This window comes from Haliaeetus albicilla, chromosome 6, assembly GCF_947461875.1.
Source record: "Haliaeetus albicilla chromosome 6, bHalAlb1.1, whole genome shotgun sequence".
Lineage (NCBI taxonomy): Eukaryota > Metazoa > Chordata > Aves > Accipitriformes > Accipitridae > Haliaeetus > Haliaeetus albicilla.
The window spans coordinates 2,645,408-2,670,360 of record NC_091488.1 but is presented as its reverse complement, the minus strand read 5'-3'; the positions used below and the strand labels follow the sequence as shown (position 1 = coordinate 2,670,360).

The window sequence follows — 24,953 nt, the reverse complement described above, 5'->3', positions numbered from 1 at the left end:
CTGTTGGCAGAAGGGCATGCGATAGGGATGCTTCCTTCTGGGCCCCCCGCGCTGGGATGGTGGCCTATGCGGGGGCTACGCCAGTTTGTCTCTCTTGAACAAAAGCTGGAGCCAGGTCTTAGGGGTCCTTCTGATGAAAATTCTCTTGGAAACTGGTGTGTTTCTGTGGAAACTTTCAGTTTAGCAGAGCTGGCCTTTCTGAGGGAGAAAAATAATCTGCTCTGACATTTCCCAACTGCTTTAGTTGCAAGTGGTGCGAATGATGGTTTGTAAGTCATTATTGTCAGCAGGTCTTGATATATTAGATTGAATAAAAACATACACACTTCTTGCTTACTAACACCTTCAAAATATATACAGTCATTCCTCATTTTTGATTTTTGAAGCAGGAAATATACAAAACAACTTCAAACTTCTCCTTGGGTGGAAAAAGTTAATTTCCAGTGTTTAAAAGTCATTGCAACAAAGATATAGTCAGAAATTGTCAAACTGATTTTTACTTTTATAATAAGACACTAGTTTACAGCCTGAGTGCTACAGAATTTGTGAAATAAAGCAGTCCCACAAGGACGCAGACGGAGAGACCCATCCTTTCTGCTGCAAACCAGACGACTTTAGTCAAAGACAGCTGGGACTGGCACAAGGGGACCAGCACTAAGGCGAGCGGGTGCTGGCAAGCCCAGCCAGCTGCACAGTCACTTTAATACAGAGCCTCCGTCAATTTCCTGGAATCCATTAGTCATTAACTCCAAGGAAAAGAGTTGTGTAGCTGAAGGGAACGGAGGCAGTTTTTGAGTGGCGTCCTAATTTCTCCTGCGATCTTTCCCAGACACCGGCATGCCCTTACGCTACGGATAGGAGAACCGCAGCCGAATTAGTCAATACAGTGCCACCGCTCTCTGTTGTCCGAAAGCCTTTATTACCGAAGAAAGGAAATCCCTACGGAAGGCGAGGCCGTGTTATCCATTTTTTCTGGGTAAAATCTGCTCACCATTTTTCCACCTGCTTCGCAGAGCCCTGCACAGCAAAGCGTGGACACAGCGGTCCCGTTCGGCTCCCTGTGCGGCGCAGGCCGCAGGGGCTGGCAGCTCCTATACCCCAATCACAATCACCCTTCTTTGAAACAGTCCCCGGCGTAATAAACGAGCGGGGTTTATTGTGCCCCCAAAACTGGCAGAAATCTACCCAAAGACCCCCCCCCCCCGCAACGCCTGACAGAAAAAGCTGCGCGTTAGATTTCCACACACACACCCCTCGGCCCCGGGAGCTGCCGGCACGGCCACCCCCGCGACCCCCTCACAGCCCTCCTCTCCGCCGCTGTCCCCACCGCCGCTCCCGCCCTCGGCGGCTGCGGGAAGGGAGCGGGCCGGGCTGCCGCCCGCCGCGGGGGGGGCCAGGCCGCGGCTGAGGAGACACCTGAGGCGGGAGGCGGGGGGGGGGGGGTTCCCTTGGCAACAGGTCGGCGGCGGCCGGGGGGAGCCGGGGGTTTCCCCGCTACGCGCCTCGCCGAGCCGTTGGCGGGCAGCGGGATCGCCTCAGCGGCCGGGGCAGGGTCAGGACCGGGGGCCGGCCGGGCCGCTGGGCAGCCCCCCCACCCCACCACGGGGCCGGGCTCGCCGCTCTCTCACAGGAGGAGCTGGGGCGAGGCGGGAGGAGGCGAGGAACGGCCCCCGCCCGCGGCGGGAAGGTAAGGGCGTCCTTGGTGGTGGCCGGGGGCCGGGGCGATGGAGGGGAGCTGGGATAGCGCTCGGGGTCAGGGACAGGTACATGCCTCACCTGCCCGTGGCCCCAGGGCTGGCGGTGAGGCTGCAGCTCCTCAGCACCGTTTCCCCGGGGCTCACAGGATTTCCCCGCCTTCGCTGCACCCCCTGCCTCCGCCACATTGCTTTGCCCGACTGGGGCTTCTCCCCCCTGCCAGCCTCCGCCACCCCGGACGGCCTCCTCACACCCGGACGGCCTTTTCCTCACACCAGGGCGGCTTTTTCGTCACACCTGGGCGGCTTTTTCCTCACGCCTGGGCGACTTTTTCCACCAGGCGCGCGCGCCCGCTGCCCTCCCGCCATCGCCCAGCCACCCGCCCCTGCGCGCGCCCTCGGAGCCCGCGTTGCTTTTGCGTGGGCCCGGCGAGGCGAGGCCGTCGTCTCCCCTTTCCTCTGCTTTGGCCAGCAAAGGCTCGCCCGCTTCCCTCTCCGTTTCCTTCTCGTTTACATTTATCCTCAGCGAAGCGTCGCCGCTGCCTTTTCCCCTCATCGTCGACATGGGAGAGCGCTCGGCACCCTGCCCGCCGGGGTGCCAGGTCTGCGCGCTCCATCTTAGCACCCGCCAGGCTTTCTGTCCCGTGTCCAGGGCACGTCCGCGTGGATGCCTGCTGTTAATCTCGGCTTCTTCTGCTGGGCACAGACGCATCAGGTTGGGCACGGTTTGCTCTAATGAGGCTATGTGGCTCCTGGACGGGAGCTGGCTCCCGCGTGGGCGGTGAGCTCATGTCTGTCTGCACGTTCCCCCCGTAGACAGACGTGCCCGCGGTCCAAAGCTCTGTTCCCTCGGCAGGTTGCGGGTTCCCTACCAGAGGAGATGCCTCGGTTACACCCCGGGATGCACGAGAGGAAACGGCCTCGCGGCGCCAGGCATCGCCTCCGATATTCGCTGCCGGCTGAGGTCAGACAGAGATGGGCAGTAGGACGGTAAGGCTTGCCATGTTGTGGCCAAGTAACTCCTTTCCTGCCGCTTTATTTTCTTCTTTCCCTGAATCTCAAAGCTAAAGCACAGGGAAGGGCAAAAGAGAGCAATGGATGTCCTGGTACGTATTCTTTAAAAACCCCACAAAAACCTATAAAAAAACCCTAAGCACATAAAAAACATATCTAAGAAAAGTTCTTTTAAAAAATTATCCCCACTTAAAATTTGCCTATTTGTTTTCTAACAGTAATGCTTCAGTAGTGCTTGCTGCTGAAGTTAAATGTCAAATAGTCTTCCCATAAAACAAGAAAATGGGGCTGATTGGTGACCTCAGGCACTAATACAACAATAGCAAATAGGCCACAGCACCACAGACAAAGATACAAATTGACCTTGAATGTCAATTAACAGAAGGCTTTATCCACAATTTTTTTTTGAACACAAGATCTCCGGACTCTGCTGTGTCCCTGTGTTTTCTTTGTGTTGTGTTTGCAGAAAAAGAAAAGGAGCACAAAGCTCCCTTTATTTTATTAAAACCAGAAGTTGTTTATAATTCTGTGGCCAGTGTGATGTTTCCTGATAATGTAAAAACTCAATTCAAAAAGGAAATAATGTGTTACCTTGCATTGTTCCCTCAAATAACTTAGACGGAGATAACTTGATAAAAACATTTCTATCACACCCTCTGGTTAGTTAAGTGTAGTTGTTATGTTTCCAAAAATAGATAGTCTCCGAGTGTGCCTGAAATCTGCAACATGGAGGTCAGTTCTGTGTTATGCTTAGCCTTCTTTGCCACAGCCATTCTGCCTTAAAATGGTCATGGACTTTTCCTCTGTCTGTTTCTTTAATTCACTCATAATTTTGCATCGTTCGACAAAGTAGCTGCATGCTTGTAATCAGGGAGAGACAAGCTTGTAATCAGAAAGTAGCCAACAATAGTTGTTTGACGCCAGAAAAATAAAAAACGCTCAGAGGTTTGAAATAAGGGAAATTATCACTTTTTATGGCTTCTGGCAAAACTCCATGACTAACTTCCTGAAGAAATGTATCTACTAAATAATGAATAATGAACCAATATCTCTTTAAGCCCTCACAGAATTGCTTCTTTGTCTTATTTTGTCTTTGACTTACAATGTTTTGGCTTTCCCAGCATTACTGATATTAAATCAGCTTGCTGACTGTGGGGATGTCTTTGCAAAGAGAGTGGCCAGGAATTGAGCAAAGCCTGGGAGGAGCAGGCTGGGGCGGGAGCTGGGAGATCGGGGCCATTTCAAAAGGAGCGGGATGCTTTTCCTTGTGCTTAGCCTCAGGCATAGACATGGCTTACTCCTTCCCTCAGTCAAGAAAAGGAACTTCAGAGGCTTAAACATACACTTGGATGGCTGCTAATGAGACTGTTCTGTCTCTTCATACATTTCAAAATCTACATGCCATATTTCAGTCTCGGGCCTTCTGGGTGTTTGTGTCTAATTAGGCTGGAGGGCCTCCAGTTTGAGATTACCTATGCTGCTTGGTGCCCAATTTCTTTATATGACTTTGGCAATAAAGCAGATTACCGTGGGTTTATGTGCAAGCAAATTAGGGACAGATGTAAGCATTCTTGTAAGCCCTATTCCTGATTTCTTAGCACGGATTGAATTCCACTATCATCTGGTTCTCTCTACATAAAATGACAGGTGTGTCGATTATGGCATATTTGTAACTAGGCGTGCTCTGTAAGATGCGAGGCTTTTAAATACCTCATCTTCTTTTGCTTTTTAATTTTTTTTTCCAAGGGAGAAACCATACTGCTTCAAGAAAAGCTTCCCAGTTCCAGATAGAAATAATGAAAAAGAGGAATGGACTCTGAGCAGAGCTATACGTGGCATAGCAACAAATGTTTTAAGTTTATGTTTTTGTAACAGCCTAGAGTAGAATGGAGAAAACACAATACATAGCATGTGAATCGGTGTTTAGCTCTATGAAGTAATATTGCATTGTTTAGGACTGCTATTTACTACTACTTAAAAAAAAAAAAAAAAGTCCCTGTGCATTATAGGAGGAATATGGAAAGACTGCTATGGCTGTCTCCTCGGTCATCACTGAATAAATAAACCAGATCTTAATTCTCCAGATTGTTGTCCACTTTTTAAGTACTAGATCCACTCTTAGGATGTTATCCCTGGTTTTGTTATGCCAAAGCTTGAAGTGAAATCCCAATTCCAGTGAACTAAATGACAAAATTTACTGAACAATTGTTTCATCTTGGATGTCAGGAGAACTGGATGCATATTCAAAGGCAGATGCCACCTTAAATGAACCTTAAAAATATTTAGAAGAATGTGTTAAAATGTGATTTGTGAAATGCTGGGTGGCAGGGGTGAAACCCAAATATTAAAAAAATCTTCTAAATGAATAAACCAGTTTTTCAGGGTGATAGCAAATATCTACAAATCTTCCAGTACTTGGCATCCTAAAGTCTTACATAACTGAATATAGATTTTAAGTGCGTAACTTCAGACACTGGTAGCTGAGTATTTTAGATTTAAATCTACAAAGGTAACGCACTCCAGAAAAAATCAGATTCTTCACAGTTATAATTTTGGAATCAGAAATATTGTGTTTGAAAACAAAATTCTTCATGACCTCATTAGGAAGACCTAATAATAACTGTCTCCTGACATCCAAACTCCTGCTTAATATAAATCTTAGGGATCTTTACCTCAGGTCCCCCTGTGACAGCTCTACAGAGATGTTCTGATGCCAAGACAGCGAGGAACAGTGCCCCATGAAAAGTGAGTGTCTTCTGCCTGTCAGGCTTCCAGATTTTTGCTTGTGATTGTGCAGTTGATAGAGTCAATTTTATTTCTTTGAAGAAAAAAGATTACAGGTGTAGAACTGATAACCTAATTCTTAGATTTAAATCATATGACATTAATGAAGCAATTCCACATTTTAGAATGCTCTAAAAAAATCAATAGCTTGTGTTTACAGGACTTGGAGCCATGGTAAACTCATTATTCCTAACATTGCATATATTATGAAAAAGAAAAAAGGCTGCCTGAATGTCAGATAGTGACAAACGTGTACATCCAACAGAAATACCGTGCAGCCATCCTTTTATAGGCAACTTTTATATTAAAGGAATTTCCTTCCTTTATGAAGTGCTGAGACAGCTGGGACAGGCAATCACATCTGAAATGTCTCTGCTTTCATCTCTGGATTCATCTCCTAGGCAGGAGTAAGCAGTGAAGGGGCATTGCCTGGTGGCCAGAGCAGCCAGAGAGGCTTGCTCCTGAATGCTCAGAAGTGGGCATGCATGTCCTGTTGAAGGTCCCGTGCCCTGTCCCCTACCTCCCCAAACCATGGTGACGGACAACCTTCCAATGCCTTTGGAACCTGTGCCTGAGCTTTGTGGCGTGAGCCTCTATCTATTTAAGAATATAGTAGTGCACTTTGATGTATCGTATGGTCATTCATTTTCATAGAAAGCAAAGTGACTGCTCAATAATAGAATGTGCCTTCAGAAGAAGCTGAGCTACTTTTCATGGGAAAACTAACACTTTAAAACCCCTTTTTCATCCCGTAACATTCCAGAGATCAATGTAAATCTGCAAATGTTAACCTTGAAAAGGAGACTGTTTGATGTTCGGCCCTGAAAGAGGAAACACAGGTATTCTTGTGTCAGAGAGCAAACTTCGGAGATCTCAGAAACTACAAACCTGAGTGCACCTGGTCTTTGCCAAAATAGTTTTATAGTGAACCGCTTCAGAAGTACTTTTAGGTATATCAGATACATGTTTCCCAGTGTTTCAAATGTAAAGGAGAGGATAAATGCCTTAATAAGTTAGGAAGGCAGTAGCCCCATTTATCACAAAGATAAGAGGAACCCAGATGACAGAATTATCAATATTGTGGAGGGAAAAAAGCTTATGGTAGGATGAAGCAATGTACTGCAGTGGGTTAGTGGCTTTGCCTTTTGGTCTCAGAACACTAACCTGAACTCTGAAAAAGCGTTTGGGGAAGATATATTCTTAGAGACCCGGTCTGGACTTTGTGTGATGGTACAAATGAAACGCAAGTGGCATTTTGGGGTTTTTTTTGGTGTGTATAAAATTGGAGTAGGACTCTGTGGCTTGGATCATTCTACTTTTTTTTCAGCACTTTCTGAAGTCGTTGCAGCTGCAGCTTGGCTGTCATGTTTTTCCTTTAATTGGAAGCTGGCCAAGGGGATGGTTGGCAAGCCTGTTTTTTGGAAGTCTGGACATTATCTTGCTGCTGTGGGGCCTCTGCAGTATTAATAAACCACGAATAAACTTCCTGGCATTTCTTTAACAACATTATGGTTAAAGAACAATCAGTTTAAGCCTTCAGAGACTAGCTATTGCAGAAGAACAGAAAACACAGTCCACTGACATCTAGCAAATGACTCTTTTCTTTGCTAAAGCAAAAAGGATTGTTGGATCTTTGCACAGCAGAAAGAATAGTCCTGGGACATAGTATGAATAATAAAGTACCACTAATAATTATAGCCCTTCCACTGTAAAGTCTTATGCATGCTGGTTAAGAATCTCTTTTCCTCACTTGATCTGCATATGATAATCATTGAATTTTGTGTCCTGATCTTGAGTTTGCATTTTGGGATCTTGTCTTGAACATGCCATTCAAGTTGCTATCTATCTAATGTGTATCTCAGCTGGCCAGAGCCAAGAAAATATGCCTAGATTTAGCAGGGATCTACTTGACTTTCCTTGGACAGGGGGCCACAGGCAGAGTTCCTCTGCTGTATATATGGAGGACCATTAAAAAGCATGTTCTGTAGAAACCAGCTGTGTAGGGGTGCTGCAGGGTGAGCCAGGAGTCCATGTGCCCCATGCTGCCACTCTTTGAGGAGCTGAGTGGCATGGCCAGCAAGAAGCCCCCATCTGTGCCCTGAGCCTTTGGTCAGCAGCGTCTTGCAGGTGAATTTTTCAACAGCAGAGAAGGAGACTCTGGGGGATGCATGTAAGGATTTTCCTTGATGGTGTAGTTCTGTATTGAGTGTCGTGGTAGCTGTAGTCAGCAATACCGCAGCTTTTCCTCTCCTACAGCATATCTCTGTATGACGTGCAAATCACTAATGAGTAGCTAATTAGGCATAAGTGATCATGATTTTATTCTGTTTTCCTGTAATAAATATATTCAAGTCCCTATTCTCACTGGTTTATGAAAATGACCAATTTCATAGTGCTGGAAACTAGTTTCAAGACTAAAAAAATGGTAAAACATTTTCTTTTTTCTGTCTAAGAATGTTAAACTTGATGACCAAAAAGACAAAGAAAATCCAACAAAGAAAAATTATTACTATGGAAATCCCCAAGTGAGAAAGTAGGGGTGTGAAGCTTTTATAAGATAAAAGTTAAGAACTTCAGGATATTGATAAAGGCACACAAAAATCTCAATGGCGAATAGAATTATGGATGAAATATCCTTTTCTTGCCTTTTTTTTTTTATTTTAAAGAAGCATAGTAAGAACAAAAGTAGTCTGAACAAAAGAAGGGGCCATTGCTGGGTGAAAAATGTCCGTTAGAATTAGAACAAATTATTCATTGAATTACTTCTCTTCACGTGTCAGTAAAGGACAGGCTACTGCACGTCTGCTGATGGTGACCATGAAGTATGTAACACCCTCCACCTTTGCTGTGCTGCTGTTCTACTGTGTGAACTGTTACTATTAGGCTTATTTAAACATCTGGACCTGACAACTAATACCCAGAAGTTTTTAAAGTATTCACTGGAGAGTTCGGTGGGTTATGAAGCATGAATTTTTCAATATGCTTTGAAACTCAGAGAAATTAAAGAGAACTTGGGAATATGTCACCAATGCTTTAAAAAGGAATCTTCTGGATAATTGTGAGCCTATCAACTTGGCTCTGGTCCTGGAAAAAGTAAAAGAAATTCTCCGACTGGACTACATTTAAACTTCCTATCATTCTTTGAGACTAGTCACCCGTGATTTTTGGAAAATAGATTTTATCAACCTGACTCTTTATTCCTTTCTTTATTCTCTTATTTGAGAGATAACAAATACAGTTTGATCAATGCCATCATGTTGAAGCAATATATAATATGCTTTTGTGAGGCATGATTTGTTGATCAAGTAACTAGACTGAAATGAAATCAATTTGATGCTTCTTAAATGGACTAAAAGCTGGCAGACAGGCTATGAAACATGACTGTAAATGGGGAATCCTCACTGAATATGTGCCTTTCTGTTGGATCCTATAAGAACTGGTTATTAGCAGTGAATTTTTAGCACTTTATTGATGACCTAGATGGTAACAATATCGGTTTTCCACAGCTCTACAGGAAATTTAAGAAAGTGGATAGCTGTCTGATGCAAAGTGATCTGTCAGTGTTAGTAAGGTGGGTGCAAGTTGTAGTGTACCGTGAATGAGGTTTTAGTGAGCTGCTGTGGCCCTTGGATGTGTGCTTGGCAGTACTGAGTAGGAGTAGAGAAATATTTTGCATATGCAAATCGTATCGATTTTAGGAAGGAGAAAAGGGGTTCAGTAGTGTCATGACAATAAAGGACTTGGAAAAATTGAACCCCGAGGTCGCTATCTACTGGATTTACCAAAGAGGGGTGGCTCATTATTGCTTGCTCCATTTATGTACCAATTCTGGTTCATCATATGGGAAGGTGTTCTTCAGCATAGCCAACAAAGGCGTAACACAGCGCAGTGTCTGGAAAGTGAAATTGGACCCAAGCAGGGTTTGCCTTTGTAACAGTGAGGTAAACTGACCACTGGAATATTAATATCAGTACCTATGTTATTTAAAAGGAAATTTTAGTTAAAAAGGGCTGTGATTCTGGGAAGACTTGTGTTTTTCAGATCCGAACTCTTAGAGGGCTCTTGTCACTTAAGAAAATATTACCTAAATTCAGTCTTTTTTGTGCATAATATGGCCATTTCCAAGAGGAGCATGGGTCTCTTTCTCCAAGGGTTTAGTTGTTTAGAGAACTTTGAAGCTTTATTCAGGCCTCTGAATGTGGATGAATTTAGTCTCTTGCTCTGCTCAGAATTTATGTTAAAGTTTTTATTGTCAGGAATAAAAGCAGGGAAAGTCCTGTGTATGTTTGAGAACCTAGGAGATGCCTGTATGCCACAATCCTCTCTCCCGTTGCTCTCTTACCTTGTTACTTGAGACTTCCTAAATTGTCGCGACAAAGAGACTGGGAATTTGACTTACGTATTCCTTCTGTTCTCTGATGCACCTGGTATCTAGAGCAGCTGAATGCAGTGCTCAACTCAGGCAACGTTTCTGAATTGGCTAAATGCAGTAAGGGGCTAAGATGAATTTTTTACTTTGGGCTGGATGAGATTGTAGACTGCTCTTGACAGAGGTTTCACCAAAATCCTGTAGAGAGTTTTCCTGTGACTATATTTATATTATTGCCCTTTGAAAGAATTTTGTGGCACTCTGCAGGGCTGTGCTTGCTTAAGATTATACTGAAATTTCTTAATGTCGAAATGGTGTGTGACAGAAAGCAAAAGCAACTTCAGTGTTACAGCTTAGACATCATGGTTAGCCCAAGGGATCTCAGATGTACAGAAACAGGTTCTGCTCCACGTTCTCAAGAAGCAGTAAAATTTAGAAGTTTGATCTTTAGAAAGTCCATCACATTTAAGTACAGCCCTGAGTATCTGTCCATTTTCTCCTTACGCTGTTCACTACTGACAGGGCTCTGGAAGTAATGCATGAAAAAGTCTTGCATCTGGAACAGTTGATGTTCACCTGCATGGCTTTCACCTTTTTGCTAATTAAAACACAGCAATGAAAAATACTATTCCATTGAATCCACATATTTCATATAAAATTAGTAAAGTTAGTAATTATAGGTACCTTTTGTCTATCACTTTTGTCCACTGGAACAATTTGTCCTTCCATCCTACTAAAATTGAAAATGATGAAGCTGTCTTGCTTTGCAGAGGACTTTGAAATGACATGCCCAGATCACCTAGAAAGAGAGCCAGGACTAGTATCTGTGAATCCCAAGCTGCTTTTGTATCCACTGGACCATGCTGAGGACACCACTAAATACAGAATTTGGGAAGTGCCCAAGTGCAAATGCATAACCAAATTTCAGGTCTTGCTTTAGGAATATACTAAGAATGTTTTTTAAAACTGTGACGATAAGTTCTTTTTCAAATAGATTTTTTTTTTTTAATTTATAAAACTATAAACAGAAAATGTGACCCCCCACGCTTGTTCTCAAGAACAAATTTAAAATTTTTCCTATGACCATAAAAATACTTGCATTTTTTTTCCCTATTCCAATTACTGCATTGAAAGCCTACCCTTTGTTCAATTCCTGTCTTCAGTTTACCCGTGGTAGCAGCCTACCGCATGCATCGTCTATATTCTCCAGCAGTTGCAGCAACATTTACATGTAGGAGCTGTTTATAACATCAGTAGAAGCATATCTTTCTCCTCTTTGAAGTTGTGCCTTAAAATGATCCTTTCTGTGCAATTTTTAGCACGAATTGAATTTCTTGTAAGAGCTGATCATTTCCCAGCAGGCTTAAAAACAACATCCAGTTGCTTTTTTTTTGCCCCCGCCGGCCCCCAGTTTGTGCTGAGCTGTGCCCTCCTGTTTTACAGCTGGATTGGAGGCACCTCTGATAAAGGGCTGTCTATTGTTCAAATGGGACTTAGTGTAATGGTATCTTAGTCTTGTGTCCAGCTCTTTAAGTGTTACAGTCTACAAATCACCATCCTTATCTCTTTTTGTCTTACTCTGTCTTGCCAAAAGAATGAATGGGTCTGTCTTAGTCGTGGCCAGGACTATCAGTTTCCTCACTGGGAAGACAAGAGGGTTCCTGCTATACGTGTCTATATTCCAAGTGACCTGCCTGCTGGTAGACATTGCAAACTCACCTGAGAGGACTTCTGTTCGCCTGTCTGACATCTCTGCTCTGAAGATTCTGGTTATTAAAGCATCTGTATGAAAGATACTGGCTGCTGAATGACCAGCCTCGATGGAAAAGAAATACATGCAGTCTAGCACCCAGCCATAGTGTTTTGTATGACTGGTAGCATGAGTGTTTTGTATGACCGGTAGCTATTTATGGATGACTCCTAAACGCAAGCACTGAAAGGTTTAGCAAGATGTACAGTGTGTTATACTTTGCCCTTTCCACAAACATCAGGGTCACAGCACTAAAGAACTGCAATGAGGTCATAAAAATATTCTTTTTTTTCCAAGCTTTAAAGATCAGCACTATTTGTCATGGAGCAAAATGGCTTGGAAGTTGAACTTCTGTTCCCACAATTGTATTTAAGAAGTGCTCATGAATCTTGACAGACTTATGAGTGATTGTAAGCAGCTGAATGAAAACAATAGGCCTGCGATAGCCATGGGACATGGGTGGGCCCCACCGTCAGTGTATCTGCGCTGATGAAGTCTTGCGTGGCAGGTAGGCTACGTCAGGGCAGAGCCCCGGGAGCTCAGGCAGTCACACTGCAGCATGTTTGAGCTTAAGTTCCAGCTATTCGTCAGCTGCTCAAACACTTTATCTGGAGAAATGTGTTAAATAAAGTGCATTTTGCATGCTTTTTTTAAAGAGGCTGAACTGTGTCTTCCCATGATGCAAATTCACATCTTACTAAGAACATGCTGGCTGTCATAGCGTTAACCCCAACCCACTCTCTTAGTTCGGGGAGACATATGTTGCCGGCTCAAGGCTGGCTCAGAGAGGGGTAAATACAGATGGGTCCATGTATATGTGTGCTCATATATATGTTTATAGCTAAATGTTGTATTAACATGAGTATAATTAACTGAGGAAAAGATAATTCCTGGAGAGGTTGTCTAGGACTGAAGGTTTTATGTGGCCAAGGGCAGAAAAGCTTACAAAGGGGTGAATTTTCTTGATGCCAAGACCTTACTTCTTAAAAGATGAAGAGAAGATACAGAAAGGGAGAATCAGGATATAAAAGAGTGAAGCGGTGAGATTGTTAATTGTGGTAATTGAGGATAGACTGATAAAGGGAGAAGTTGCTTGTAATTTACTGCCCACTTACTTACAAATTACAGAGGGAAAGAAATAGCTATTCTGCACACCCTGATATGACAAAGGCCCTATTCCATCTGTAACTAACTAAAAATCTACTGCTGTTTTGTAATTCCATGTAACTGAATCAGAACCAGTAAAACATTTTGCTTCTTTCTTTTAAATGCAGTTGCCTTTGGGTAGAAAATATTTCCTAATGTCTCCTAAACTCTTCAACTGATGTTTCTGTAACTATACGAAGATCTATTCTACACAAAGGAATACTGCAGTCTGAAATCTGTATTTTGGAATCATGTTGTCAGATAAATTTCTTTATAAGACATGACAAGCTAAATAGTTAATTGCATTGAAAAGGCTTTACATTTAAAGATTATTATAATATTAAATTATATATAATTTTAAAAGAAATAACGTATTGATCTGTAGAACATTGAGAAGATATTAGTTCTGTAAAAAAATATTTCTGGAAATGTATTACTTAAGGCTAAAAAGCTGTTTATATACAACATCTTTTATATCCCACGTATATTAAATGCAGTGTGCTCTGTCTATAAAGATCTTCTGTGGCTTACTGTTTGATCTGAACACCATGTAATGAAGAGTTCTGCTTGTGATGAAATTTTATGTAATTGAAAGCCCAGATGAAGAAGATGCCTAGTAGGGAAGGAATAAAGTGCACAAGCTATAAATAAATAGACACTCTGAATTTAGTATATGAGGTGCTTTTTATTTCTACAACCTGGAATGCTAATTTCAAAGAAGAAACCACAAAAGATGGAAAGAAATTGCAACCACTGTCACACTCAAAAGGTCTGTCTGACAAAAGGCAGGTGAAAAAAAAGGTGAGATCACAAAAGAGATATTTTTGCAAGAAAAAAAAGAGGCTCTTACCAGACTACAAATAAAACCAAAATGCAGTGAAGAATTACTGGCCTTTAGAAACTAGGTACTTTAAACAGTGGAGGGAATTCCGTAGTCCCAACAGTACTGCACAGGTGGGAAAGATTGTATCCTATTTATTGCATTTTAATTTCTATATCAGTCAAGGTATGTCGTTTTCAGAAAAAGAGATGTGATCTGATTATCTGGTAATTCAGACAACCCATTATGACATTTAATTTGCAAATGTTCATGACCTAGAACATTTCACTAAGCAGCTGATAGCGTGAGGAAGAGTTAAAGCTACCGGTTCAGCCTCCTGCTGTGCAGGGAGTGTGTTGGTAGAAGTAGCTGCAAAAGAGTAAGACAGATCTGCAAGTCGGGCTCCTGCTACATCAGCTTGGAATGAAATCGATACGTGGATGAGACAGGATTTTCGTCCTTCGTGTTCTTCAAGGAGATACACACATGGCAAGGATTTGATGAGTGGAATTGTTAGACTATATCTGAGCAGTGCTACACAGGGACATAATACTTTGTATCCTCAAGTCTCCAGGGAGAACTACAAGACAACAGGATTAACTATCGGAGCGGATTTGCTCTGTAGACAGAAACTCTTGTCTACATGATTGGAATTGATAATTGATGGAAGAACAGATAGTACAGACTTCTGGAGCAGATTAGTTTTGCACTTTTCTTTTTCTCATTACAGCCTTTGTCATGAAAATGGATATACTTTATGCCATTTTCTGTTCTCCTTACAGTCATTACACTGGAAATGTTATCACTTTTGATTTTTCCAATTTTTACATTCCTATAATTATTTTCTTATAATATATTCTCTGTTTCAGTGTCTTTATAAAAAAATTAGCATTGGTGGCATTTGGTAGGAAATTATATTCTTCCCTGACAAGCTAAAGATGGTATTGTTTAAAGGAATAATTAATTATCTTAGGAAGCCATTTTCATTAAGACCTAGTTTTAATAGCTGGTTAAGCATAAGAAAAAGTGGTGATGAGGAGTTTCTGTAGACGCTAAGAAGGGAAAGTGCTGTATTGCTCTAGTCTGACTTCCAGCATGAAAAAGATCCAGGGGTTCTTGCGTCTGACTATATTGCTAGAAAGTCATCTAGCTTTGATCTGCCAGGGGCAAATGATGGAGGATCTAATACAAGCTTTTGGAGAGCAGTCCGATGACTACTTATTCTGGTGAAAACCAATGAAATTGAAAATAACTGGAATAACTTTCTATTTGTGGGATGAATTGTCTGTCACAGGCATGCAACCTTAAAAAAATCTTTTAAAAAGTTTAAATCTTTAGAAAGGGATACTAGCTTCGAAGAGGAATTAATTGACAGATATGCTCTGGCTTCTGCTGTGCTGGACTTCTCATTTCATAAGCTCTTACTGTTTGAACCATATGCCTTACTTCTAGGCTGAAACTATCTAGTTTTAGTTTCTAGATTATGCATTTTTTACAATCTTTTTCTCTTTTATATTATTCAACATCAAAATAATTAGCAGGGATGTCTATTTTTGGTGTCTGCATGGTTTGCAGGAAGCACAGATTTGGTTCAGTTAGGTCACTCGGTACCTTCAGCTCCCACCCCAGTCAGGGTTGAAGGGATTAAAACCCACACAGAATTCTTAATTGCCTGTAATTGCTAAAGAATATTAATAGGATAAAGTTGTACACCAAAGATCAGCAACACTTGCTTCTCTTCTGTACCTCAGGCACCTGATGATAGCAAATTCTAAAGATTGTGTCCTTATTGCCCTTGAAATGAAGCTAGACTCTGAGAAATACAGCAACAGATGTATAGCTGATAGGAATGGTATTTCTTAAAATTATGTTGGTACATGTGTGTTCCTGGAGCTTACTGGTATCCCACTGATTAGATGTTGCTGACTTATATAATATCTACATAAAATTTATCTCCCATTCTTATCATAAGGTTTTCTGGATAGAATGCGTTCTCACCTATGGTAATGTTAGTTTTCCACATTGGTCTTCTAACACACTGGCTTATACTTTCATTTTCATGCCCATTAAAAACAAGCCTTAAAATGGCTTAAAATGGGCTGCCCCCTTTTGGAGACAATCAGACTTTGTTTCAATGGTATTTCAGAGCAATCCCTAGGAGAAATATCAGTAATCTAAATAGAGAATCCTGAGCAAAGCAAGCCACTGCAGTGCAGAACATAATTCATAGAAAGCATTTGACAATAGCATTTTTGATGATTCATTCTCCTGACTCAGATAACAGAGAGAACCAGGCATGGGAACTGTGTAATTTTGCAATAAAAGAATGAGAGATGCAAGGGCACACTTGTTGTGATGACCCTGGAAATGATAGCAGGTTATTCTGGTGTCCGTCCTGGGCCAGGTCGTGATGGGTGGGGGAGAGGGAGGGAAAGCACAATCAGTAAATGTACGAATACAATATAAATTAGTGAAGGATGTGGGGAAAATGTCTAACCAAGTATAGCTGATGACATCTTTTATAAGTCTGGCTGGTAAAGATCATTTCAGTTGCTGTAGGGCATGCAGTATTGTGTGACATCCTAATTTTTTTCATAAATTGCTCTGTGAGATGGGGGCAGTTTTGCACAAGATTGTTTTCATAGTCTTGTGTCTTGTATTTGCATTACCCTGTGACTAACTAGTGATGAGGTCTGCCTGAAGCTTTACGCACTGCTGAGCTGCAATAAAATCTCTCCGCCCTCTGAGCACTCCAGTATCTGATATTGTGGTTGTTTTAAAGGGATTATTTTTTCTTGTACAGGGGCACCAATTTGGGCCTCCCTTGTCTGCCTGGCTACGTCTGTCGTGGAGCTTGCTGGATTTCGGTAGCTTGGTGATGCCTGCCCCTTTCTAGAATTTAGCTGAAACCACCTGCATGTTTAAAAGTGTGGGGACAAAAGTGCCAGTGTTCGGACAATCCTGTTTCTCAAGGAATCCAGCTTAAAATGAAGAGCACAGAATTAGTGTAGCTCTCGGTAGCCGGTAACTCCCTTGAAAAGAATTGCCATGCAGTGCAGTCGTCCCAGGGAGGCCCCTATTTGGGAATTTTTCAACTTGAATTGGGGCAGGAGGGAAAGCCAGGTGCATTGTGCCTGCGATTTGCAATCTCACACCACACGTGGTCCAGCCTGATGTGCCTGAGAGCCCTCGGCACACGACAAGTACATACCTAGTGACATGCTGAGTTGGAGACTGTAAGTATCCCAGAAACAGAAGGATCCCTTTTGCAGGGCAGTCATGGCCACATTTTTAATCCAGTCAGAAGCCTTTTCCCCATCTGCTGCTGAGACGACCTTCAGTAAGAGGGTGGCCAGGTGTGGGACGTACAAGTTGCTGTGGTAGCATTGCTTGGGGCCTGGGCAAGAAATGGTCAGAGGTGCCATGCGAGACATTTTCCACTGAGCCCCGGCTTTCTCGCAGTCTTAGTCCTGCTGTGAAGGTACAGTGGTTCTTCTGCATGCCTGGCTGCCGGTCAGGGCCACCTGCAGCTGGACAAGCTCTGGTGACACGATGGCAAGTGTCCTGCCCTGCCACTGCAAGCAGGTGGGGGCTTTCTTGTCCTGGGAGGGCCAGCACCAGCGCTATGGACAGATGCTTCATGTGGAGTGCAAAGCACTGATGTTTTTGCTGGCTACTGCCTCTTTGCACTGGCCTTCAGAGGATGGTTCAGGTTTATTTTTGACCAATGAAGCATGGGAAGGTCCTTGAAAACCCAGGGAGAGTGAAGGGACTTGGGGCGATACAGGTTCTCCCCCATCTTTAATTTTGTTGCTTTCACTGCTGCCTCTACGCATTTACGCACACTAACTTCATAAGTGCATGGCAGTCTGTAAACTTTACATCGTCTTTCCTTCAAAGATGGCTTATCCTGGCTGGGGAGTCTTCCGCAAGACTATATGAGTCACAAAAAGTAGCAATATGCTAAGTTAAATACAGTAAATGATTTATCTCCTCTCCCTCTGGTTTGTGTTTTGAAATGTACGCTGCGCGGTTTGATAGCTTCCTACCACTGCTGCCAGGCCACCTGTCCCGCACCGCGTCCAAGTCTTTGTCTCCAAAAATACCACTGCAGCTCAGACAAACAGCCTGGCAACCATGCCAGGGAAGACCTTTAAAATGATGATCTCGTATCGCTGCAATGGGAGAGAAAGATATATTACACATCTGACCCAACGCTTCAGAACTACAGAGCTGAAAGTACCATGGCCATGTCTAAAACGCACGTAGTGAGTTGATCAGCCTCTAGAAACGGGCATCGTCTGGCTTCACAATAGTTAACGTAGTACTACTGCTTTCTGTGATACAGTCTAATTTTTTTATGGGTGGTTTTTTTTTTTTTTTTAATCAGTGACTCAAGCTATTAGCATTGGTAAATTAGGCTTTTATCCTTTGCCACAAACCCGGTGCTTTTTCTCTGCTTACTCTTTCTTTTTTGCCTCTTAGTGAAGCTATTGTAAGTATGTAATACCGTGTGGTGGCTGCTGACAGACACTTGAAGGTTTCAAAGAAGTAGTTTAAATGTAAACAGATGATTAAGTGGGTGACCCACTGAGATTTAGGTCTCCAGAAGCAGTAGGGTTGCCTCTATGTTTTTGTTGCTGTTGGTTTGGTTTATATAGACTTTGCCCATATGTTTCCCTACCCAAGCTAGCTCGCAGCAGCCCAGAAGATGGCAGGGAGCCCGGCGCTGGCAGCACCCTCACTGGATAGGACACTTAGTGCTGAGCCCTCGGCTACCGTGGCTGGACATTGGAGCTAGGTGGTGGCCCTGATGCTGGCCCATGTGAGCTGGCATCTCAGTTGCTGGGACTGCAGACACTCATCTTGTGCTGCCCATCAAAGAGAGAGCGACAGAATGGAATTGCAGTTGCTTGGGATTTATTTGTTGTGCGGACAGTTGTAACTGAACCTTTTTCCACAGAGCTACAGGGCAAAAAAGCTCAAGAGGGGTGCAGCTCCTGCAAAGTGTCCTTGTCCCTGGCAGCAGCATCCTCTGGTGTGCAGTGGTGGGACTTCAGGGATGACACATCCTCGCCGCTGGGGTCTGCAGAAGGTGCCACTTTGCAAGCTGTCACGATGAGTTGCCCAATGTCCTCTGGGTCAAGGCCAATATTGATTGTGAGAGAGATGTGGCGAAGCCACTTTGTAAGCACATGGCGTTCAAGGGGACGACGTGAGGGAGGCAAAATGTCTCCAGTTTCTGCCTACGTGCAGACAGAATAAGGAAGCACGTCTGTTAAAACAAAAGGTCCATGTTGCTTGTTTGGTTTTAAGAAACTTTCCATCCTCCCATTGAAAGAAGCCCTTGGGGTGAAAGAAGTACAGTTGCGAGGGTTTAATATTGTTGGCGTCTCTTTCTACCGAGGTTACATAATTGCTGTTTTCCTGGGAAATGAAATCATGGAAATGAAAAACTAAATCCACCAGAGCATAAGCAGGCACAACTTTGATTTCAGGCACCTGTCTGTGCCAGTATTTAATTTGGCACAGGAAACGTAGCATCAAAACGAATACAAACAAGTAGCACAGGAATAATGGCACAACTGGCATTCAGACACTGAGATGTGAGAACAAACACATCCCTCCCCAGCACGGGAAACTTCACAGCATATAGTGTGGAGGGGGGACGAGGCCAACGTCGGGAGCAGGCAAGGAGAGTCCTGTGCAGCAGGAATGGTGGGGAGGGTTGGGAAATACACTTGCAGAAACACAACAACCCACACCTTAAATGATTTGGAAGGAGAGGAGGGCAAGCTGCAACCAAAGAAGAGAAGCTGGAAGGCTGTAAGGCCTTTCCTCTGTCTCGCCTTAGTAATTATCTCTTGTTTGCAGAGCTTCCATTAATTGGAATGCATTTCCTAATGAAATTAGGCTGGCAGCCAGTATTCAAGTCTTTTTACTGCTAGGGAAAATTTGTTCTTTGAGCAACTCAGCCATTGATTTTTGTTTGTGTTTTCATTCATCATGAGAGTGTTACGTGCCAAAAATTCCACGCTCCGTCATATTGCCTTGGACAGTCTGAGTTATTTGATTTATTCCTTTGCTCCCGTGTCTCGAAAACTGAATTCTACAGTGGTGCCCCATTTGTAGTTACTTTGTTGTATGGTTTTTAGCCTCCCCTCCCCCTTCTTTTTGAAAAAAACCAACCAACCAAAAAACCAGTTGGCCTTTGTTTTAACTACCTATCTGTTAGGACAGCATGAAATGCATGGCAGTGCAAAGACACTAAGAATACGAAGGAAAAAAACAATAAGGCTTCAAACAATTGGCTGAAGTGGCATTTGCACTGTGGGATTTCTAAATTTGGAAGGATTCTCAAACTTGCCTGGTTTATAGGGAGCATGGGAGCTGTACTGTATCAGTACAGAATTGCACATTTTGAAGAGAGATCTTTGACAAAGCGAAGCTGGCAACAGTTGAGCTGGAAGGGGTCAAAACCCTGTTCAGACCTCAGACAGTCTTTGAACTGTGCTTTGCTTATCTCTTTGAAGAGAGGTGGGACTGCAGACAGCAATTACAGCATTATTTCGATGTGGTGTCCTCTTCACTTCTTCAGCCAGGTCGGGTCTAGGTATTGCTCATGGGTGTGCAAATGGCCTTGTCTATCTTACTCTGCAGGATACTGTTTGATATATTGGCAATATGTACATTCATACCTTATTCGTCAGGCTGAATTACTTCCAAGAATTAATCTTTCTGCTACATCCCCACTATGCGATATATATCTGTACTGATCATCCTCCATAACAAATATGAATCTTATAAAATGCATGCAGCCTTTTTACAACAGACTTTAAGTAATCAATCTGCTGGTCTCCTTTCTCATTCAGCATATGGGAAGGATAGTGAGCAAGGCTGAAGGCTAGATGAGGAGAGAATGATTTGAGTTACCTCGAGCTTGGAATGATCAAAAATATGAGACTGGCTTTAAAATTAGTTTTTGAAAAGCAATATGCTTAAGGTTCATCTTAGTTTCTTTGATGTCTGAGAATTAAATGAATGCACTCAATTTACCTTTACAGATTTGTCTCAACACACGCTAGCATAAACAGTTGTGAATTAAATCTTAGTCACCCACCATCTACAGCAACTGGAAGTATAGGGACAAAATCAGTATTATAGGACCTGTGACTGAAACTGGGAGAGAAAAAAAACAGTGGAATTCTGTACTTTTTAGGACTTCACTGCAGCTTCTGGAACAATGACATTCCTTTCTTCTACTTACTAAAGGTTCCCCCTGTGTGTGTGTATTAGACTGTCCTTATGCATGGAAACTCACCCAATTGGTGCTACTTACTTAAACAAAAAAAAATTTTCTTAGGTGTATTTTAATTCTTTCTCCTTGTGATTCAAGTAGGTTTATTTCCTATCCAGAAAGCAAATAGTGCAGTCGTTAGTCATCTTCAAGAGACAGGCTGGTACTGTGAGAAGTTGCACTGAGAAATTATGCTGAGAACCCCCTAATACCATGCATATTATGGATGATGTGAAGAGTTTAGTGGTGTTGCCAACACATGCTTATGGTGAGGAAGAAAGTCAGCCAGCTTCCCTTAGCTGCTGGGCTGAGGCTGCGGCCTCTTTGCGCAGCTATGACGAAATTGTGTGTACAGAGGGTACGTGCTTCAACAAGGACTAATGGACTAGTTTAACGGGATGTTCAGCTGGAACAGTTTGCCAAGAGAGGCAGCCCTCAGATCAAGATAAAGATGCTTCTGACATTGGAACAAACAAAAGAGCCTTTAGGGATGTCTTTCACTGGAAAATGATAGGTGTAGAAAAAGGAGTGTTACAGAGGGTGGTCTTGGAAAGGGAAAGAAAGAAGGGCAAGCTTTGCATCAGGTTGTTGTAACTGTTCTCTGAAGACACATAATAGAAGTTTTCCCTCTCTAGTTGTACAGGTAACTCCTGGTAATCATTTTTGAAGCAATGTGATTATCAGCTACCTAGAATGCAATATCAGAACTGCACCAGATATTACAGCAACTTGAATGCACTGTTGGTCATACATTTGCAAACAATGGGTGGCATTTTCCTCTAACGCCAGAGCTGATCAAACTCTCCATTGCAGTGCTCTGACAAGCCCTGGCACTTCTGTGATATTTGCAAATAAATGTCTTAGTCAAGCACTTCTTCAGGTTATTGATTACTGACCAGCAAACAGTCCTCAGCACACCTCCCGTCTGTAATGAAGAAGATATTCTATATATTTCTTTGCATTATTCACATTCCCAACCTTGGGATGTTGTAGAAAATCTAGCAGGCTGTAGCTCATAGTTGTAGTCTTTTCCTGAGTGTTATAAAGCAAACAAACTGGCCATCTCCTCTTCCTAAAATTGCAGCAACAAGATCGGAAAGTGACACAAGGCTTTCACAGATTGTTTCCCTCTCAGTGTACAGCTGATATCTCACTGTCTTCCCATTCACAATGAAATGGCTACAGAAAACAAGGTGTACAGATGCAGAAGAAAATAACTGTGGGAAGAACATGTAGCATCTTAGTGATGCTAGAAATACATTGCCACTGGGGAATGTACTGGTTTATGGTATTGAAATGATCAACTCTCTCTTTAGGGTCTGAAATTCCATGACTACTGATGTGTTTACAAGAGCAATTTCTGCTTTCTCCTGTGACTGCATTGTCCCTATCTTAAATATGTTATGCATAAATATGGAAGAAGAGAGAAATACAGATGCACACAACGTGCAGGTGTCTGAAACCGCATTGTGAGATTCAACTAGCATACAAACAGTACCAGAATAAGATCATATTTGACTGCTGGAACATTTACTTTTCCCACCAAAGCATTTATTTGCTTTTCATTATTCTTAATAAATGGAGAAAGGACACAGATTTGTGTTTTGCCTGCCTGTCTTTCCCACGAGGTGTTTATCTTTTATAAATAAACCAACAAAATAAACCACAAGACAATGTTTCGACGGAATGCCTGATTGCGAGAACACAAAGTTGCAGCTAAGAGGATTCCTGTAGGATTTTCAACACCAAGCAGTCCTGGGGAGGAGCAACTGCTGCTTCCCTTTGCGGAGCAGGGTACAGGAATGCCCCAAGGCATCGCAGGGAACGGCAGGGGTCCTGTGGGATCATCTGCAGCCAAGGATCAGTCACACAGCGCTTGGTGTCAAACTCAGCTTTTCTTTCTGGGGACTATGTCCTGCTGCTGTTATGGCAAGTACCTCATCTCCTGGTTCTCCCAACCTGAGAGGTAGGTAGTTAATTTTTAAAGAGTTGATAGTTTCCACACCTCTTTCTTCATTTTTGTCTTAAATTGACAGTCTCTACTTGCAGTTCTTTCCCACTGACAGTAGTTAAGTGGGGGGTGATGGTGGTGTGGTGTGTGGACCAAATGACCTCCTTTCCAATCTAAATTAGTCTATATTTTGGGAAAGAATACTAGTACAGACTGATCAAGGGAGTAGCGAACTCATCTGTGCTGAGGGAGAAAGTGTGACAACAGCGCTGGAAGACAGTTCTGGGTTGAAGATGGGAGCCTTGTTGAGTAGAAAATGGAGACTTGAGACCTGCCCCAGGACACCTACAAAGCATTAAGAGTGGCTAGGCTGTTGATATTGATCAGTGTCACAGGCAGCGCTTGCAACTTATCTGTCACTCATGTGATTTCTCTAGGCTGGCCAAAAAACGTGCACTGCACCATGACCGTGTATATTCTTCATTTGTTAACATGGTACCCAGCACAGCTGTGACTTGTGCCAAGTAGCACATTCCCAAACACCTTGAGCATCTTCTAGGAACCGGGAGAAAATATTTCAGAAATAAATTTGTCAATAGATAGGCCTGGTCACACCTATGTTATAAAACTAAAATATTTCTTACTATGGGAATTCTTTCCAAATCCTTCAGGCTGATGGTGATATAATGGTGTTTTCACTGGAAACAAGACATGATATGCAGGAAATTTTTTTCCTTGAAGACAGTGACTGGCTCCAGACTTCTCCAAGTGGTGCTCACTGGAGAAGACAGCAGCTCTTTAGGTATCACTGAGACCTGTGAGGTTGCTGCTGAACTGCTTCATGCTACAGCTCCATGACCCCTGTGAATGTTACTCATTTTCACCGTGACTGCAGCCCCCTGCTGCAACGCGCTCTCCCACACGTGTGTGTCTGTGTCTGAAACAGCCACTGTGGTTTACATACAGAGTGGCTTTTTGAAACTTTACCGATGGAGAAGCAGTGAAGGTTTTGAATGAACTGAAAGATGAGGTGAGGACTGAGTTTCACTTTGCGTTGAGACCCCCCTTTCATTGCTGTGACCTTTGCATGCCTGGGGTTCAGGCCATCCAGACAGTGGCCCCTTTTCTTTTTTTTTGCTCCAACATTTCAAGTTGTAATAGTTTCAGAAGTTTAAAACCACGGGTTTTTATGTTTGCTGAGAGGGCAAAGTGTTTTGCAGGCCTCCAAAGAATGTATGTATGGACTTGCACATCTGAGGTAGACTCCAGAAGAATGCTGAGCAGCATAGAAATGTGGGAAGCCAGAAATATGTTCAGACAGTTTTATGGTTTGTCTGAGTGTCCCCTGTGGGACAGGATCCGAGGGTTTTCTAGGCTTACGCAGACGTTGTTTTGATACTACAGCACAGAAGGCCTGGGTCTGCTGCATGTGCTTGTGTGCATATACTAGCTGTGCCAGGGCCTATAGGCACTGTCTTTTAAACCCTGCCATGAATAATGAAATACTCTTTGAGGTTTTTCTGCAGTCCTGCCGCAGGGATTTGCTACTCCTGTAACCTTTATTTCTCTCCCTGGATGGAATTGTGTGCAGCATCCAGTGTAATGCTCTGTCATCAGGATTACATGCTGATATTGCCTGGATAGCTTTCCCTTTTTCTTTTTCTTTTTTTTTTTTTTGTTTTTGTTTTTTAGCATATGGAAGCTACAGCTTTTAGCAGTTGATGTGTCCATCTTGTCCACTGATTTGCCACTTTCTCTGTATCCTCCTCCCTCACCAACCAGTTTCTGCAGCGTGGGAAGGCTAAGCCCTTCCAGAGCAGGAGAGTCATGACAAAAGCTGTAGTAGTCAGGCAGCAGGTTGTAACTAGCATCTAGATGCTTTCTGCTGGTGTTTTTGAAGGTGTTTCCTCTGGGCTTCTGGGAAGGCTGGATGCCTCGCTGGCAGGGTTTTTCCCACAGAGGCATGAGGGGAGGTGGGGCAGGCACTGAGGACTGCTGCACTGCAGCTCTCTTTCCAAGTGGGGCAGCAAGGTTTTAGTACCTGTGGAGTAGTGAACAAGGCTGAACAGCATATAATTTTTCCTGTAGTTCATTCATACGCAGGCTGTGGAGATGCAGAGTTGTGTGT

At 43.1% G+C, this 24,953-nt stretch overlaps 1 long non-coding RNA gene across 1 annotated transcript in view; it reads left to right on the top strand.

The window, feature by feature from the left end:
- The first annotated feature begins 1,348 nt into the window (after positions 1–1,348).
- LOC138685569 (uncharacterized) overlaps positions 1,349–24,953 on the top strand; it is a 134,664-nt gene continuing 111,059 nt past the window's right edge. The window contains exons 1-2 of the long non-coding RNA XR_011324863.1: positions 1,349–1,687; positions 2,551–2,684. This is a non-coding gene — a long non-coding RNA (uncharacterized lncRNA). The remainder of the gene's footprint in view (positions 1,688–2,550; positions 2,685–24,953) is intronic.